At 36.9% G+C, this 17,254-nt stretch overlaps 1 protein-coding gene across 3 annotated transcripts in view; it reads right to left on the reverse strand.

The window, feature by feature from the left end:
• Window positions 1-17,254, reverse strand: part of FOCAD (focadhesin) — a 311,664-nt gene that overhangs the window by 164,760 nt on the left and 129,650 nt on the right. The gene's annotated exons all lie outside the window — the stretch shown is intronic.

A 17,254-nucleotide genomic window follows, 5' to 3' on the forward strand; every position in this document is an offset into this window, starting at 1 on the left:
CAATGAAATAGAACTCAGTATGTAGAAATAAAACTCGTCATTTATCTTAATTGATTTTAGACAGGCCAAGAAAACATGATAAAGAAAGAAGAGTGTCTTTGAAAAATGGTGTTGGATTTTGAAAACTATATTTCCACCTACAAAAGAATTAATTTGGACCCCTTCCTCATAACACATTAATAATTTTTGAGCAAAAATTAACTCAAAATAGAGTTTAGACTAAAACATAAGAACAAAAACTGTAAAACTCTTAAAGAAAATATAGGAGTAGATCTTTCTGACCTTGAGTTAGACAAAGCCTTCTTAGATATGACACCAAAAGCATGAGCAAGAAAATAAAATATATTTCATCAAATTAAAAATATTTGTCCTTCAAAAGACACTATAAAAGGAATGAAATTGTGGAATTCACAAACATGTAGGTGGACCTAGAGACTGTCCTACAGAGTGAAGTAAGTCAGAAAGAGAAAAACAAATATCACATAATATCACTTATATGTGGAATCTAGAAAATGATACAATGAACTTATTTGCAAAGCAGAAACAGAGACACAGATACAGAGAATGGATATATGGATAGTGGTGGGGGGAGAAGGGGGGAGGCGGAGGGGCAAGAAGGGAGGAGGTGGGATGAACTGAGAGATTGGGATTGACATATATACACTATTATGCATAAAACAGATAATTAATGAGAATCTATGGTATAAGCATTCTAAAGGAGATCAATCCTGGGTGTTCATTGGAAGGACTGATGCTAAAGCTGAAACTCCAATACTTTGGCCACCTCATGCGACGAGTTGACTCACTGGAAAAGACTCTGATGCTGGGAAAGGTTGGGGGCGGGAGGAGAAGGGGACGACAGAGAATGAGATGGCTGGATGGCATCACCGACTCGATGGACATGAGTTTGAGTGAACTCCGGGAGTTGGTGATGGACAGGGAGGCCTGGCGTGCTGTGATTCATGGGGTCGCGGAGAGTCGGACACGACTGAGCGACTGAACTGAACTGAACTGAACTGATGGTATAAGCACAGGGATTCCACTCAGCACTTTGTGGTGACCTAAATGGAAAAGAAATCTAAAAAAGAGGGGATGTATGTATACATATAGCTGATTCACTTTGTAGTATAGCAGTAACTAACTCAACATTGTAAAGCAACTATAAGCCAACCAAAAAAAAAAAAAAAGTATTTTTTAAGACACTATAAAGAAAATGAAAATAAAAAGAACCCATGGAATGGAAGAAGATATCTGCAAATCATACATCTAATGAGGGACTTACACATCCAGAATATAAATATATCAAGAATCCTCCATAATAAAGGACAAATAATCCAATTTTAAAAGAGCAATGGATCTGAATAGATATTTCTCCAAAGAAGACAAACAAATGACCAATAAAGACAGGAAAAAATACTCAACCAGCATTAACCATGACATAAATGCAAATCAAAACCAAATAATATGCCACCTCATATCAAACAGGATGACTTGAAAAGACAGATCACAGCAAATGCTGACAAGGATGTGGAGAGATCAGGACCTTCATACACTGCTGGTGGGAAAGTTAAATGGTGCAACCCTCTAGGAAAACAGTCTGTCAGTTTCTCAATTGGCTAAACAGAATTACCATATGATTTAGTAACTGTACTCATAGGTATTTACCCAAGAGAAATTAAAACATATATACATACAAAAACTTACATGTAAACCTTCACAGCAGTATAGTTCACAATAGCCAAACAGTGGAAACAATGCAAACATCCATCAACTGATGAAGGGATAAATAAAATGTAGTATACCCATTTGATAGAATATTATGCTGCCATAAAAACAGAATCAATATGGATGAACTATTTAAACATCAATAGCAAAAAATAAACAAATAACCCAATTAAAAAATGAACAAAGGACTTGAAGAGATATTTTCCAAAGAAGAAATACACACAGCCACAGATATATGAAAAGATGCTTAATATCACTAATCATCAGGGAAATGCAAATCAAAACCATGATGAGATATCACCTGACATCTATTAAAATGGCCATTATCAATAAACTAGAAAATAACAGCTGTTGGCAAGGATGGAGAAAAACTTCAACCCTTGGGCAATGTTGGTAAAAAGTAAAATGGTGCAGTCACTACGAAAAACAATATGGAGGAGGTTCCTCAAAAAATCAAAAACTAACATATGATCCAGTAGTCCCACTTCTGAGAATATCAGTACAGGCAGTAGTCTCTTTTAAAATTTATTCACTCATACACACACACAAATTAACTGCTCAGTTGCTATTAGTTACTTATTCTAAAACAACAGTCTTTTGATTGAAACACAAGATTTTCTGTAATATTTTATGGAATGTCAAGAAACGTTAATTGTTTGACTTGTTTCATCTGGCTCTGTTGGTCTCTATAATAAAATACACATGGGCAATTAAAAATGTTTCAAATCAAATATTTCAAAGGAACTGAAATCAGGATCTCAAAAGATACTAAGCACCTCCATGTTCATTGCAGCATTACTCACAATAGTCAAGAGATGGAAATAACCTAAATACTATCAATGGATGGATAAAGAAAATGTGGAATATATATACACAAGGAAATCCTGTCATATACTATAATATAGATATGGATAAATCTTGAGGACATTCAGTTCAGTTTAGTTCAGTCGCTCAGTCGTGTCCGACTCTCCGCGACCCCATGAATCACAGCACGCCAGGCCTCCCTGTCCACAACCAACTCCCAGAGTTCACTCAAACTCATGTCCACAGAGTCGGTGATGCCATCCAGCCATCTCATTCTCGGTCGTCCCCCTCTCCTCCCGCCCCCAACCTTTCCCAGCATCAGAGTCTTTTCCAGTGAGTCAACTCGTCGCATGAGGTGGCCAAAGTATTGCAGTTTCAGCTTTAGCATCAGTCCTTCCAATGAACACCCAGGATCGATCTCCCTTAGAATGGACTGGTTGGATCTCCTTGCGGTACAAGGGACTCTCAAGAGTCTTCTCCAGCACCACAGTTCAAAAGCATCAATTCTTCGGCGATCAGCTTTCTTCACAGTCCATATGCTACGTGAAACAAGCCAGTCACAGAAGGACAAATATCACATGGTTCTATCATATGAGGTATCTAAACTAGCCAGTCTTAGAAAAAGAAAGTTGAATGGGGTTATCAAGAGCTGGGAGAAGGGAGAAATGGGGACTTGCTCAGTGGGTACAGAAATTCAGCCTTGCAAGATGAAAAATTATATACAGTATACCTTCATTTTGATAAGAAGGTATATTTTATGTTATCTGCTTTTCACTACAACTTTTAAAAGAACCATGGAATTGTGTTTTAAGAGTCAGAAGAGTCTTGCTGAGTTCATTGAGGTAAATGACTTTACTTTACAGATGACAGAGGTAAGGCATGGAGGGAATTACAAAGTTAGCGACAGAATGAGGATGAAGTTCCGATCTCAGTTTACTCCTCCTTTCTATACTGGAAGAAATGAAAACAACAGAAGATTCCAGGCTGTATATAATAGGATAAAGAGTTATCATGTTAAGTCTTCTTCCTTTAATTGGACTAAACATACAAGAAAAAAGCAGGAGAGACAAAACTCAGCATCTCCTTGGAGTCAATCATATAAAGAACAGAATAGAAAAATTTTACTCTGGATTCCACAAAAAATATCCTTGTGGGCAACACTGTACTAGTTACACAGAAAGCAGCATAACCTTTCAGAGTCCTATAATGAGAATCATGAGTGGTGCTATCCACTTATAAACTGAGAAATATAGAGGGCTTTGCTATCATTCATTTTGGTTTCCAGATGAGAGATATAATTAATGTCTATAACTAGCCTCTTTTTTAAAAATATGAGAGAGCTCATGCTTTAACAGTATATAAGAGATGTTTATAAATTAATAATAAAAAATTAAGATACTAGTGGAAAAAAAGTTCAAGGCCTATTCATATGGAAGTAAGAGGTAAATATCCAAAGTGGTATCTGGTATTCTTTAACTTTTCTGACTTATGTTTTATAAAACTAGACCTGAAATATAAAGTGAATTCCTAGATCATATTTTATAAACTCCCTTAGATGTTTGATGAAATATCTTCTCACAAAACTGTCCTGTGAAAAAATGGAAGTAACTTTATGTATACAAAGGTATTTGCCATTTATAAAACAGTGGTAACATTATGTGTTAAGTTAGAAATGAAAAGATAAAACATGAATTAAAATTTGTATTGATGTGCACTTGATTTAGTGTACATGTGTGAGTTTCTGGTGTACTGCATAGTGATTTGGCAAAATGTGAAATTTTATAAAACAAAGAGTGAATATGCTAGGATGGTACATACAAACAGAAGCATAAAAGAATTCTTAAATAATTTCAACAGTGAAAGAGTTTTTTTAGTGATTTTATAAAAAAGGGACATAATGTACTACAGTGTTTTTGAACATCAGTTAATTCCATCTTCCTCAATTATTTGACATATTTACTCACAATATTACTTATTATTTCAGTAATACAGTAGAAAGCAATTCACTGATGGATTTGCTGAAAAGCTAATCATTTCTCTTTCTTATAAGAATCTGAAGAAATGCAGCAACATCAAAAATCTAAACACAGTGTAATTTTTTTTTCTTCTGTGGTTCATATTATATCATAATGTTATAACTAAATAAGTGGCTTATGTTCTCGAACTTTAACCTTTGAGAGTCAAATAAGGTCAAGGGAAGAAAGATTGCCTCAACTAGGCAATCTTCTTTCTGTTTGATATTCACTCTAGCTTTATTCCAATTCAGCTTGAGCATATGATCCATAATGACTCCTCTAATAGTAACAGCTAACATCTACTGAACAGTGACTACAAATGCTCTCCTTAGCACTTTGTAGAAATCATGATTATCATGTTTCAAATGATAAAACTGAAGTTCGTAAAGGCCAAATAATTGGCCCAAGGTATTATTAACAGAGTAGTACATACTGGAGTTAGAATTAGAGCAAAGCAATTTAACTCTGAAAAGCCCACGTACTTGTCAGTTTGGCTTTCCAAAAATAGGGGTGACATCTTCATCGCCTTTGCATCTCAGGTCCCAGCATATCATAAGTGCTTTCAGAATGCAAAAACCTTTCAGAATGCAAAAACCACTCCTAATTTCTTTACCTGCTCAGATTCTATATGCAACATAGATCTTGTAATAGTGCTGCAGATATTTCATTTGGTACACAATTATTAAAAGCCTACCACTTGCAAAGAAAAGTACCTAGAGACAGTACTCTGACCAAACAACTCTGAATCACAGAAATCTACCTCTTAGGTTAAGTGTTACCAGGATATCAATATTATCAGAACATCTTTAGAATCTGAGCTAAGAATTTCCCAGTACATAGAAAAATAAGTTCATCAACATAGGAGCTTCAAGTAAAGAATAAACAAGGAAATACCACAAACTAGAATGGATCAACTCAAGTACCATACATATCACTGGAAGAGTTTGAAATACCTCGAAGAAAATAACCATGACCTTTCTCTACCTAAACTTAATTTCCAGGTTAGTCTCCTTGGTCTTCTGAATTTCTCTCTCAGAGTCTGACAATTTATATATTTAGAAAATGGTACAATTGTTGACAGAAAGTAATCATCATGCCATTAGATGTAAATACCAGTGGGACAAAGGACTAAAACCACAGCTTTTTTCAATTGCTAGTATTTTAAAAACTTGATCTAAATAACAACTATAATGAGTAAATTCCTAAAGCATAAAATTTCCTTCCTAAACAAAAGTTTGTTTCACATTCCTATCATGAAAGCGTGAAAGTGAAAGTCGCTCAGTCTGGTCTGACTCTTTGTGACCCCATGGACTGTACCGTGGGATTCTCCAGGCCAGAATACTCAGGTGGGTAGCCTTTCCCTTCTCCAGGGGATCTTCCCAGCCCAGGGATCAAACCCAGGTCTCCTGCATTGTAGGTGGATTCTTTACCAACTGAGCCACCAGGTAAGTCCTAATACATTTCTATCATGGTAAGATCTAAATCTTTCATAGTCTGACTGGTAGAACAAAAGTTAAAAGCCAATGTCCCATACATAAAGCATAATGTGTTTATTTTTCCTTTCAATTCAGTACAGTCAATTTCTACTACTGTGTCTGTCACTGGCAATGAGTCTTGCATTGGAGAGCTGAAAGGAGGAGTCTGAATGCCCTCCAAGAATGAGATATAATTAAATACAGCTCAGCGAGGTAAGCAACTATGTAATAAAACTAGAGAGAGTCGATATTTTTGAATTTATTAAAATAGTAAATTGCTCAAGTACCCGAAGCTATGACAGTCAGATCAATTTATTGGAATAAAAACTATGCAAGACTGACAATGGTAAATGTGAGCCAATTCATAGCACATTAGAAGCAATTAAATGGACAATACAAATAGGCTGAACATAAAGTACAACTCCAAATCCTCACTTTCCTTTTTCGCTGACAAAAAACTTTTGACGTATAAATAAGTGGTAGATATTTTACACCATAAATTGTATAAGGCTGCAATTTGGTCTCAAATGAAAGCCTGAACATTAAACAGGATTTACATGAAAAATGGTAAACAAATGACCTGAGTAGAAAGCTATATTAACCAAAAAGATTCACACCCAGGATGAAGCAAAATTAATGAAAAAAGCCAGAAACATAAAAAAGGATTGATATAATGTCTTACAACAATGAATAAGAAGACATTCAATTGCTTGGAGTAGACAGGGTAACATTAAGGAATGACACAAAACAGATTTAGTAAACTCCTATCATGCCTAATCTTCTGCATCAAGGAAAAATATAAGACTAGAAAGATGAATGTTAGTAAGAAGACAATGACAGTGACATCCATGATAGAAACAGTGCAAACCAATAGGAAAAATAAAAAAGATGATAATGATTAATCCATGAATGGTTTTTAGAAAAACTGATTAATGGGGAAGAGAAATCCTAACACACTACTATGTAAGGAAAAAAATTCCAAATGGATTTAAGAATTAAATATCAAAGAAAAGTAATAAGAGAATCTAGAAGAAAATTTAAGTGAATATTTACATGCTCGAGTTGAGTCACTGGAAAAGACTCTGATGCTAGGAGCGATTGGGGGTAGGAGGAGACGGGGACGAAAGAGAAAGAGATGGCTGGATGGCATCACCGACTTGATGGACATGAGTTTGAGTGAACTCCGGGAGTTGGTGATGGACAGGGAGGCCTGGTGTGCTGTGATTCATGGGGTTGCTAAGAGTTGGACACAACTGAGCGACTGGACTGAACTGAACTGAACTTACATGCTCCCTAGGGAAAAAAAATCTCACTCCGAGGCTACAATTCCAGAGGAACTTTTAGAAAACATTAACAGCATTTGAATTTAAATACATGTTAGCACAACAAAAAAGGTGAAAGATAACAGTAAGGAAATCACCTTGAAAGTGAAGTAAAAGTGTAGAGAGAAGAAAACAGAGAAAGAAAAGAAAAATGTAAGTGAAGAGAAGTCCCTCAGTTGTATCCAACTCTTTGCAATCTGGTGGACTATAGTCTACCAGGCTCCTCTGTCCATGGGATTCTCCAGGCAAGGATACTGGAGTGGGCTGCCATTTCCTTCTCCAGGGGATCTTCCCGACCCAGGGATTGAACCTGGGTCTCCCGCATTGCAGGCAGACGCTCTACCCTCTGAGCCACCAGGGAAACCCCGAAAAATATAATACCAGTACAGAATTCAGGGTCCAAGTAAGAGAAGTTCCAGAAAGAAAGAGCAGATCAGTAGAGGGAGAGAAATTAATGACAAAATAATAAAGAAAATTACCCAGAATTCAAGGGCCTTGATTTCCACATTTAAAAAAGCCATCAATTACCAGTTCAACAGATGAAAAAAGGTTCACACCAATACACATCTTCATTGAAATTACAGAGTACCACGGCAAAGAGAAGATTCTAAAAGCTTCCAGAGAGGAAAAATAAAAACCAACATTAGGTTCACATAAACATACACTCAGGATTTCATGAATCAGAATATCTGTGGATTTCTTCATAGCAACACCACAAGCTATAGAACTAATGGAAGAAAACAAACAAGATTTTGAAGCAAAATGGTTCCAAATGCAGAATTCTACACCCAGTCAAACTAACCCTATCTCTACCATGCAGTAAAGTACTCACTAATAGTTACAAAAAAAGAAAACACACACACATACAATTTTTAATCAAAGATTTAATACTTTAAATAAAGAATGCAAAGAATCTTAAGTAAATACAGAATCCAACCCCTCCAAAATGGACAATGCATACATATCTAAAATTCAAAGAGAAAAACAAAAGCAGTGAATAAAAACTTTAAATCTCACTACTAATTTTTAAAATTGAAAATGAAAACAAGATAATTTCCTCACATACTGAAGTTTGAAATATTTTAAAATTATAAAACATAATGTAAAGATACAGTGAGATAGACATTCTCACACAATTATGGGGGAGTAAAAGGTGATGACTTTCCTTCCAAGGAGTAAGCATCTTTTAATTTCATGGCTGCAATCAGCATCTGCAGTGATTTTGGAGCCCAAAAAAATAAAGTCTGACACTGTTTCCACTGTTTTCCCATCTATTTCCCATGAAGTGATGGGACCAGATGCCATGATCTTTGTTTTCTGAATGTTGAGCTTCAAGCCAACCTTTTCACTCTCCTCTTTCACTTTCATCAAGAGGCTTTTGAGTTCCTCTTCACTTTCTGCCATAAGGGTAGTGTCATCTGCATATCTGAGGTTATTGATATTTCTCCCAGCAATCTTGATTCCAGCTTGTGCTTCTTCCAGCCCAGCGTTCCTCATGATGTACTCTGCATATTAGTTAAATAAGCAAGGTGACAATATACAGCCTTGACGTACTCCTTTTCCTATTTGGAACCACTCTGTTGTTCCATGTCCAGTTCTGACTGTTGCTTCCTGACCTGCATACAGGTTTCTCAAGAGGCAGGTCAGGTGGTCTGGTATACCTTGATAGTATATTAAAAAGCAGAGACATTACTTTGCCAACAAAGGTCCGTCTAGTCAAGGCTATGGTTTTTCCCGTGGTCATGTATGGATGTGAGAGTTGGACTGTGAAGAAAGCTGATCGCCGAAGAATTGATGCTTTTGAACTATGGTGCTGGAGAAGACTCTTGAGAGTCCCTTGGACTGCAAGGAGATCCAACCAGTCCATTCTAAAGGAGATCAGTCCTGGGTGTTCATTGGAAGGACGGATGCTAAAGCTGAAACTGCAATACTTTGGCCACCTCATGCGACGAGTTGACTCACTGGAAAAGACTCTGATGCTGGGAAAGGTTGGGGGCGGGAAGAGAAGGGGACGACAGAGAATGAGATGGCTGGATGGCATCACCGACTCTGTGGACATGAGTTTGAGTGAACTCTGGGAGTTGGTGATGGACAGGGAGGCCTGGCGTGCTGTGATTCATGTGCAAAGAGTCAGACACGACTGAGCGACTGAACTGAACTGAACTGAAAAGGTGATGACACAATGTTTCTAAACAGAAAATTTTCAAATTTTATTTAAGAAGTTTAGCTCTAATCTGAGATTTACTTCAAAATAACATTTCTGAGTTGGGGACTGGAGAGTGGAGGGTACAGAGATACAGACCAGCTAGGGAATGATAACTGCTGAGGCTAAGGGATGAATTAATCAGGTTTATTATACTATCTATCCATTTTTGATTATGCTTAAAATTTCAAAAAATAAAACATTAAAAATCTAATCTAGGAGTCTCATCACATAAATGTACTTTTTTAAAAAATCAGATATTCAATAAAATGTAGGAGACAAGATTTCCCCCCCAATATACATACAACATTATGTCAGAGTAAATCAGCTTAAAAAAAAGCAAAACAAAACAAAAAAAACTTTCATATTATTAAAACACCATACAATATGGAAAACATATGCCAGGAAAAAATACTATAAATAGAATTTGTTGTTATAACCACAAAGGGAAAAGGACAAACAGAAACAGAAAACTCTGTTTTCCTATACTATAGAAGAATTGAAGACAGGCAATAGTTACCTATGTATATTCAAAGGGTTAACATATAAAAGACAAACTAGGTTTTTCATGTAATTCCAAGGTTCATATTGAAAGGCATATTTGAGTTTAATATGGAAAAGAAGTTTTAAGAGAAATTTTTAGAGAATAGAGTGGGATACCTTAGAAGGCAGTAAGTTTTCTGTAACCAGAAGTGCTCAATAAGAGAATGATAACCATCTACTGAGAAGTTGTTTAAGGTATATATATTTATATATTCAAATATTAAAAAGAAAAATAACAGAAGAAATTGCCAGGACCTACTATTTAAAATATAAAACATAGCTTCAATTAATCAAAATTTAAGTAAATATCTGTGCTGCTGCTGCTAAGTCACTTCAGTCGTGTCCGACTCTGTGTGACCCCATAGACGGAAGCCCACCAGGCTCCCCCGTCCCTGGGATTCTCCAGGCAAGAACACTGGAGTGGGTTGCCATTTCCTTCTCCAATGTGTCAGTCGTGTCCGACCCTTAGCGACCCCATGGACTGCAGCCTACCAGGCTCCTCCATCCATGGGATTTTCTAGGCAAGAGTACTGGAGTGGCTTGCCATTGCCTTCTCCAAAATATCTGTGCAGAAGAGAGTTAACATAGCAGGCTTGAGAATGTCATCCTTAAAAAGCCACCCTGCAAAGTTAGGCTTTGGGTAGAGTCTCAGAAAGTGGATTTTGGGAAGGTTCCTACCATTCTTTATTGATACAAATGTCCCTAAACTGTCTGTACAGGCAGTGTGCAATGCTAATGCTGTGCCTAAGCTGAGTGAGTGAGTGAATCAGTCGTGTCCAACTCTTTGAGACCCCATGGCCTACACAGTCCATGGAATTTTCCAGACCAGAATACTGGAGTGGGTAGCCATTCCCTTCTCTAGGGGATCTTCCCAACCCAGGGACTGAATCCAGGTCTCTCGCATTGCAAGCGGATTCTTAACCAGCTGAGCCACCAGGGAAGCTCATGCCTGAGCTGACCAGCCCCCCAAAAAACCCTTGGGCAGAGTCTCTAATGCTCTTCCATATTAGACAACACCCAACATGTGCTGTCATGATTCCATGCTGGAGGAATTAAGCACATTCTGTGAGACTCCACTAGGAGAGGATTTTTGGAAACTTGTGCCCAGTTTCCTCTGGACTTCACCCAAAGAACCTTTTCCTTTGCTGATTTTGCTTTTACCCTTTAGCTGTAATAAATCACAGTTGCATTTGGAACTAGATAATGGGTCCTGTGAGTCCTTAAAGCAAATCAACAAACCAAAGCTTAGTCTTGGAGACTTCTGACCAGAAGCATTCCATATTCTGCCTTAAAAGAAACTATCAATGAAGAAAACAAACGTTATGTAGAATTTTTTAAAGAGCAACTTTTAGAATACTTCTCAATCAATAACAACAGTAAATTCTCCCATGAGTTCCATACCTAACAGTCAAAACATTTGAGGGACAACTACACACTGGGTGCTGTGTCAACCTTTAACAACAGAGCTGAGAAAAGACAGACCTGCTCTCAAGTAGTTTATAGATTATTCAAGGAACTCACAATTAAAATTTCCATCATTACTGACTGAATAAGCCAAACTCAACTTTGAGGGTTAAAAGCATAGAAAATAACTTCTATAGACAGAAATGAAGATATAAGAATAAGAAAACAACAATTCAAACTTTGATAATTGCAAAATACTAAATAGTATGGGCTTCCCAGGTGGCATTAGTGGTTGAATCCACCTGCCAATGCAAGAGATGTAAGAGACACAAGTTCAATTCCTGGGTCAGGAAGATCCCCTAGAGAAGGGCACAGCAACCCACTTCAGTATTCTTGCCTGGAGAATCCCATGGACAGAGGAGCCTGGCAGGCTACAGTCCATGGGGTTGTAAATGGTCGGACACGACTCAAGCGACTTAGCATACACGCATGCTTTTTTCCGAGGAAAGGAGAAATTCTAGCACTGGGCTGCCCAATGCAATAGCCACTTTCCACATACAGCTACTTACATTTGAAATTAATGAAAATTAAAAAAGATTAAAACTCTAGTCTTTTAGTCACATTAGCCAAATTTCAAGTGCACAAAATTCACAAGTGGCTAGTGACTACCATATTGGAAAACACAGATTACAGAACAATTCCATCACTGCAGAAACTTCTGTGTTTGAACAGTACTATCATCAAAGGCTGAAGTGCCCATCAATTCCTCAGATGTCTGCTACCACATTATCTGTAACGGCAGCAACAATAACAAACAAACAAGAAAACAGAAACAACTTAAACATCTATCAATGCAGAAACAATGACGTACATTAAACTGCTGATACCCTGTAGAACATCAGCAACCTTCGAACACCGAGAATTAGATCTGTACAAACTAGCACAGAAAGGTGACTATACTGTATTAATGAGAGAAACACACAAACCGCAAAGGAATATATAGGATAACGCAATGGCTTTGTGTTCATATATGAGAATATAGTATAGGTGGTCCAGAGGGAAGAAAGTGCCTTAAGACAAATGTATTTGTTTATGACTACTTGGACATACTACTACATTGTTTGGATACATACTACAATTATATATTACAAGAATATTACTTCAGTAGAATGTTTTTACTTTATTTATATTAATAAATGTAATTTAAATAATAATGTTGTTTTACTAAATTTATTTTCAGCAGTCTTTCAGGATGTGATGGGACTGAATTTGCATTAAATGACCAGAAGCTATAGGACTAGTACGTAGAACAGCAGAAGTAGACACGAGAGAATTAGGACCCAGCGAAGGCTCAGTGGAGGAATGAGACAAGACTGCAGACTTTCTGCCCAAAGAAGATGGATCCCATCCGGGAACAAAATGTGATTATGCTTCTCCCCTACTTTCTTGCTCAACTTAGTTTTCAAGACAATCTAGTCCTTCTGGCTTACTGAACCTTGTATGCATTCAATCTTTTTCAAAATGATAGTTCGACTACTCATGTACTAACCACGAAAAATAGGGGCTTCCCAAGTGGCACTAGTGGTAAAGAACCCACTGCCAATGCAAGAGACAAGATCTCTTGAGTGAGGAAGATCCCCTAGAGGAGGGCGTGGCAATCCTCTCCAGTATTCCTGCCTGGAGAATCCCATGGACAGAGGAGACTGGCATGCTGCAGTCCATGCGGTCACAAAGAATCTGAAATGACTGGAGCGACTTAGCACACATGCATGACCATGAAAAATGTCTGAAAGGATAACAGAGTAACTGCCCCTTTGTAGGCAAAGAATGCCCTAAGCCCTGTTTGTCACTCTAGCTTTGTAAACACCTTTATTTCAGTACGCTTTGGGTAACAGTTATTCATTCTCAAGACTGCTGCCTATCGCAGTCTGTGAACGCCTTACAGGTAACAACTCTGTTCCTATTCTTTTTGAATTTACCCAACACCACTCATACAGCAAATATTCAGTAAATAAGAGCTGAATTCAACTCAAGACTGACCTAAGGAGGAAGAAAAATTAACATACTGTTTGAGACTGACTGCTTCCACCCCAAAAAGATCTGCCTGACATTCTATCACCCTCTCAGTACCTCTCTGAAAAGCCCATTTTAAGCATTATTGTTCTTAACCATTTCAGGTTTCTATTCCACTGCAGAGACTGTGAGGCTATTTCAGCCAAGTAAAACCAATAAGAAGAGTATTCTAAATCCTTGGTATACTTATATCAAAGAAATGAACACTAGGATTTTTTTTTTTTTTACTGTACGTGTGTATTATTCAATCCAGTAGCTGCTAACCACATGTGGCTAGGACAGGGAGGCCTGGCGTGCTGTGATTCATGGGGTCGCAAAGAGTCTGACACAACTGAGTGACTGAACCGAACTGAACTGGAGGAGCCCTTAAAGGTAGTGAGTGTGAACTGAGATGTGCTGAAGGGTAAAATACACACCAGATTTGGAAAGTTTCATACCAAAGATGTATATGAATATGTTGATTATATACTGAAATAATATTTCAGACATATTGAGGTAAATAAAAAATATTTTAACTTAATTTCACCTATTTATTTTCGCTTTTTAAAAAACGCAGCTACCAGAAAATTTAAATCTGTATATGTGGCTCATATACCTCTGTTGAGCAGCACTATTCTCTATTTCCTGTATGCATTTAAATGCAATTTAAAACACACACACACACACATGCACACACGGGAACGCTTAAAATAGTTAACGTCCCTCTTTTCATGTACTTGGGGAATAAAGAATGACAATAAGTCTCAGATATGCAAGGAACATGTCCATCTTGCTAAATAACCTAGCACTGTACCTAGAACATAAGGTAGCAGATAAATAATTGTAAAATAAAGAAGCTATAAAAAATCAACCACAATTTTAATCACATATAACTTCTGTTGAGCACTGATTAGAAATCAGGTATTATACAGTGGATTATCTCATTTAACCCACCTGAAGAATTTAATGAAGTGGATTCTTCTATTATTCTCATTTTAGAGATTAGAAAACACAAGTATATGCAGGTTTATAATGAATCTCCAATGTTACAAGAAACAAAACAACACAGATATTCTATACAAGAGATTCAATAAAACTTTAAGGAATAAATATTTATTCAGTGCTTTCTATCACATGATTCTAGGAGCTATGACATTAAGAGAAACACAGGTTAATTCAGTCAAAATATAAATGGTTATAAGCTAGAAATCTCATTGCTGCTGCTGCTGCTAAGTCGCTTCGGTCGTGTCCGACTCTGTGCGACCCCATAGACGGCAGCCCACCAGGCTCCCCGGTCCCTGGGATTCTCCAGGCAAGAACACTGGAGTGGGGATTATCAATATTCTACATGAAAGTATTAATAAGCCTGAATAATAGTTAACTATCTGGTAACACAAAATTCTTAAAAATTCAGACAATTGCTTGAAATTCACTGTAAAACACAGCATTTATATGGCACTTCACAATGTTTTTTCATAACTCATAACTATTATAACACTTCTGAGATGCAGGTATTGTTAGACATTGGATGGGATCTTACAAACACTTAGATTCATTATCTGATTCATTATCAGGTTTTAATTCATGTTCTGTGGCTTGTCTTATGACTACTGTCCAGGAATTTTCTGGTAGGGTGACAGGGAGTTTTAGACAAGTCACCTATAAAATTAATTCTGGATTCCAGATTCCTATCATCTTTAGAAATAATGGCCTTGGGCTGAGCAAGGCATGAAGACAATGTTAATTAAAAACTTTCTATGAGGCTTAAAGAGGCCAGTACCAACAAATTTATCACTTTGTTGGGGGGGGAAGCATTCAAATTTAAAAGAGCCTTCATATAGAATAATTTAACTAGCATCGATCAAAACATTCATCCTTACTGAGCTCCTTTTTGAAAATGTACTTATTAGGGCAAAAATCTTGATCCACCTTGAAAAAATAAGCAATATTCAATGTCCATGAAATGGTCAACTTAATTTTTAATGGTTAAATGGCATGGCAAGAATGGTTCAGGTACTTGTAAATGTTAAATGTCTGGGTATGTCTACACCGGCTTTTGAACAGTTTCAAAGAGCAGACATGAGGATTCATTAGCTCTTAGCACATATGAACCTGCTCCAAAGGCAGCCATGAGAGTTGCCTAGCAACAGTGCATTTTGCATCTCTCATCATCCCCCAAGATGCTGCAGCAGCAGCAGCAGCTAGGTCAAGCCTCTCATTAGCAACCTGAAAAAGCATTTCTATCTCCCATTTTACAAAATTATTTTTATTTTCAGGTAAAGCTCATGTATCTATGTATTATTCTTACTGACAATGTAGTCTCTTCCCTCTATTCCTTCTTACCAACCCCCATTTCAACAGATATGTTTTAATGAACCCAACAAAATATCTGTAACAAAAGCAGGCACTGGGAAATCCAACAGAATTTATATGCCTGTTCACAGACTCTAATAGTTCCATATCTTTGGGGCAATAAACGAAGCTTCACAAGAAGAAAAGATGACACTGCAGTGAAATAAGAGGAAGAAAAAAGTCAGTTCTTTGACTTCAAAATTAACAAAAAATCTACCCAAATTATTTGCAAAGCTATTGATAGTCTTATTTCTTTCTCATTCTCACAAAAACTATTCGCAGCCATATAGCAAAACAGCAAAAAGGCAGAAGATTCCAGAGTGGTACTAAACTATAACAAATGGATTGACAGTTTATAATGAATGCAATCTATTGGAAAGGTACTCTGGTTCCCAATTTAATAACTGTGTTATAAAGCTTCACCTCAGATCAATAGCTATTCATTCACGTCTAAAAATTTTTCCTAAAATTAATGCTCAGCATGGTTGCCACACAGAGCTAAAATATATACTCACATAATCTGTTTTATATACAAAGACTTTAAAAAAGATAAACAAAATAATCCCATAGACTTTTCATTTTATGTATTTTAAAGTGCTTAATCCAGATTTTGACATAAACCACATACATCCTAGTCTCTGAGTGCTATCATGAATTTCCCTGTGGAAAATATTACAGAATGTGCATGACATGTTACAAAAGATAAAGTGTGGGAATAATAGACTTAGATTAAGAATGGTGTAATAAGGAACATTTAAAAGCAACTGTCATCACATCAAATCAAAATAAGTAAAATTTAAAAGTGATCTGAAAGGAACAATGTGATTTTCCCCCACTGAGGCCCCTCCACCTCTCCCACCCACCTTTTTTTTTTACAAACACCAAAAAATGAATCTTTAGGAGGATCTCCCAGAAGGGTGTCGTTTACCACTAAAATATTTCATTCCAGCAGTTGAAAGACCATAAAAGGGTGAATGTCCTCCAGAGTCTCTAATAACAGTAATAGATCTTGCGTTACTATTCACAAGTGACCTCTCAGTCAGGCGATTTAATTTTTCCCCCTGCAGCATGGTTGGTTTCCCACACAGTGTAATAACAGTTTTTGCACAACAAGACAATTCATCTGATTAGAAGGACTATATTAAGTCTTTCATGAACAGCATGTGTCATTACAGCTTCAGCTAGGGTTTGATTTAAGATGACCTAATATATACATGCATGATTCTTCATTTTTCTACTATTTTTAAAAAGATTCCTGACTTTCTTCAGCATCCTTACAGACCATCGCCTGAACCCTTTCCTGGTTTCCAAAACTAATTAAGAACTCATCAAATTGCTCAGTGAGCACTTTAAGTCAGG

Source organism: Moschus berezovskii, chromosome 7, assembly GCF_049115385.1.
Source record: "Moschus berezovskii isolate FMDL1 chromosome 7, NW_MosBer_1.0, whole genome shotgun sequence".
NCBI classification, from domain to species: domain Eukaryota; kingdom Metazoa; phylum Chordata; class Mammalia; order Artiodactyla; family Moschidae; genus Moschus; species Moschus berezovskii.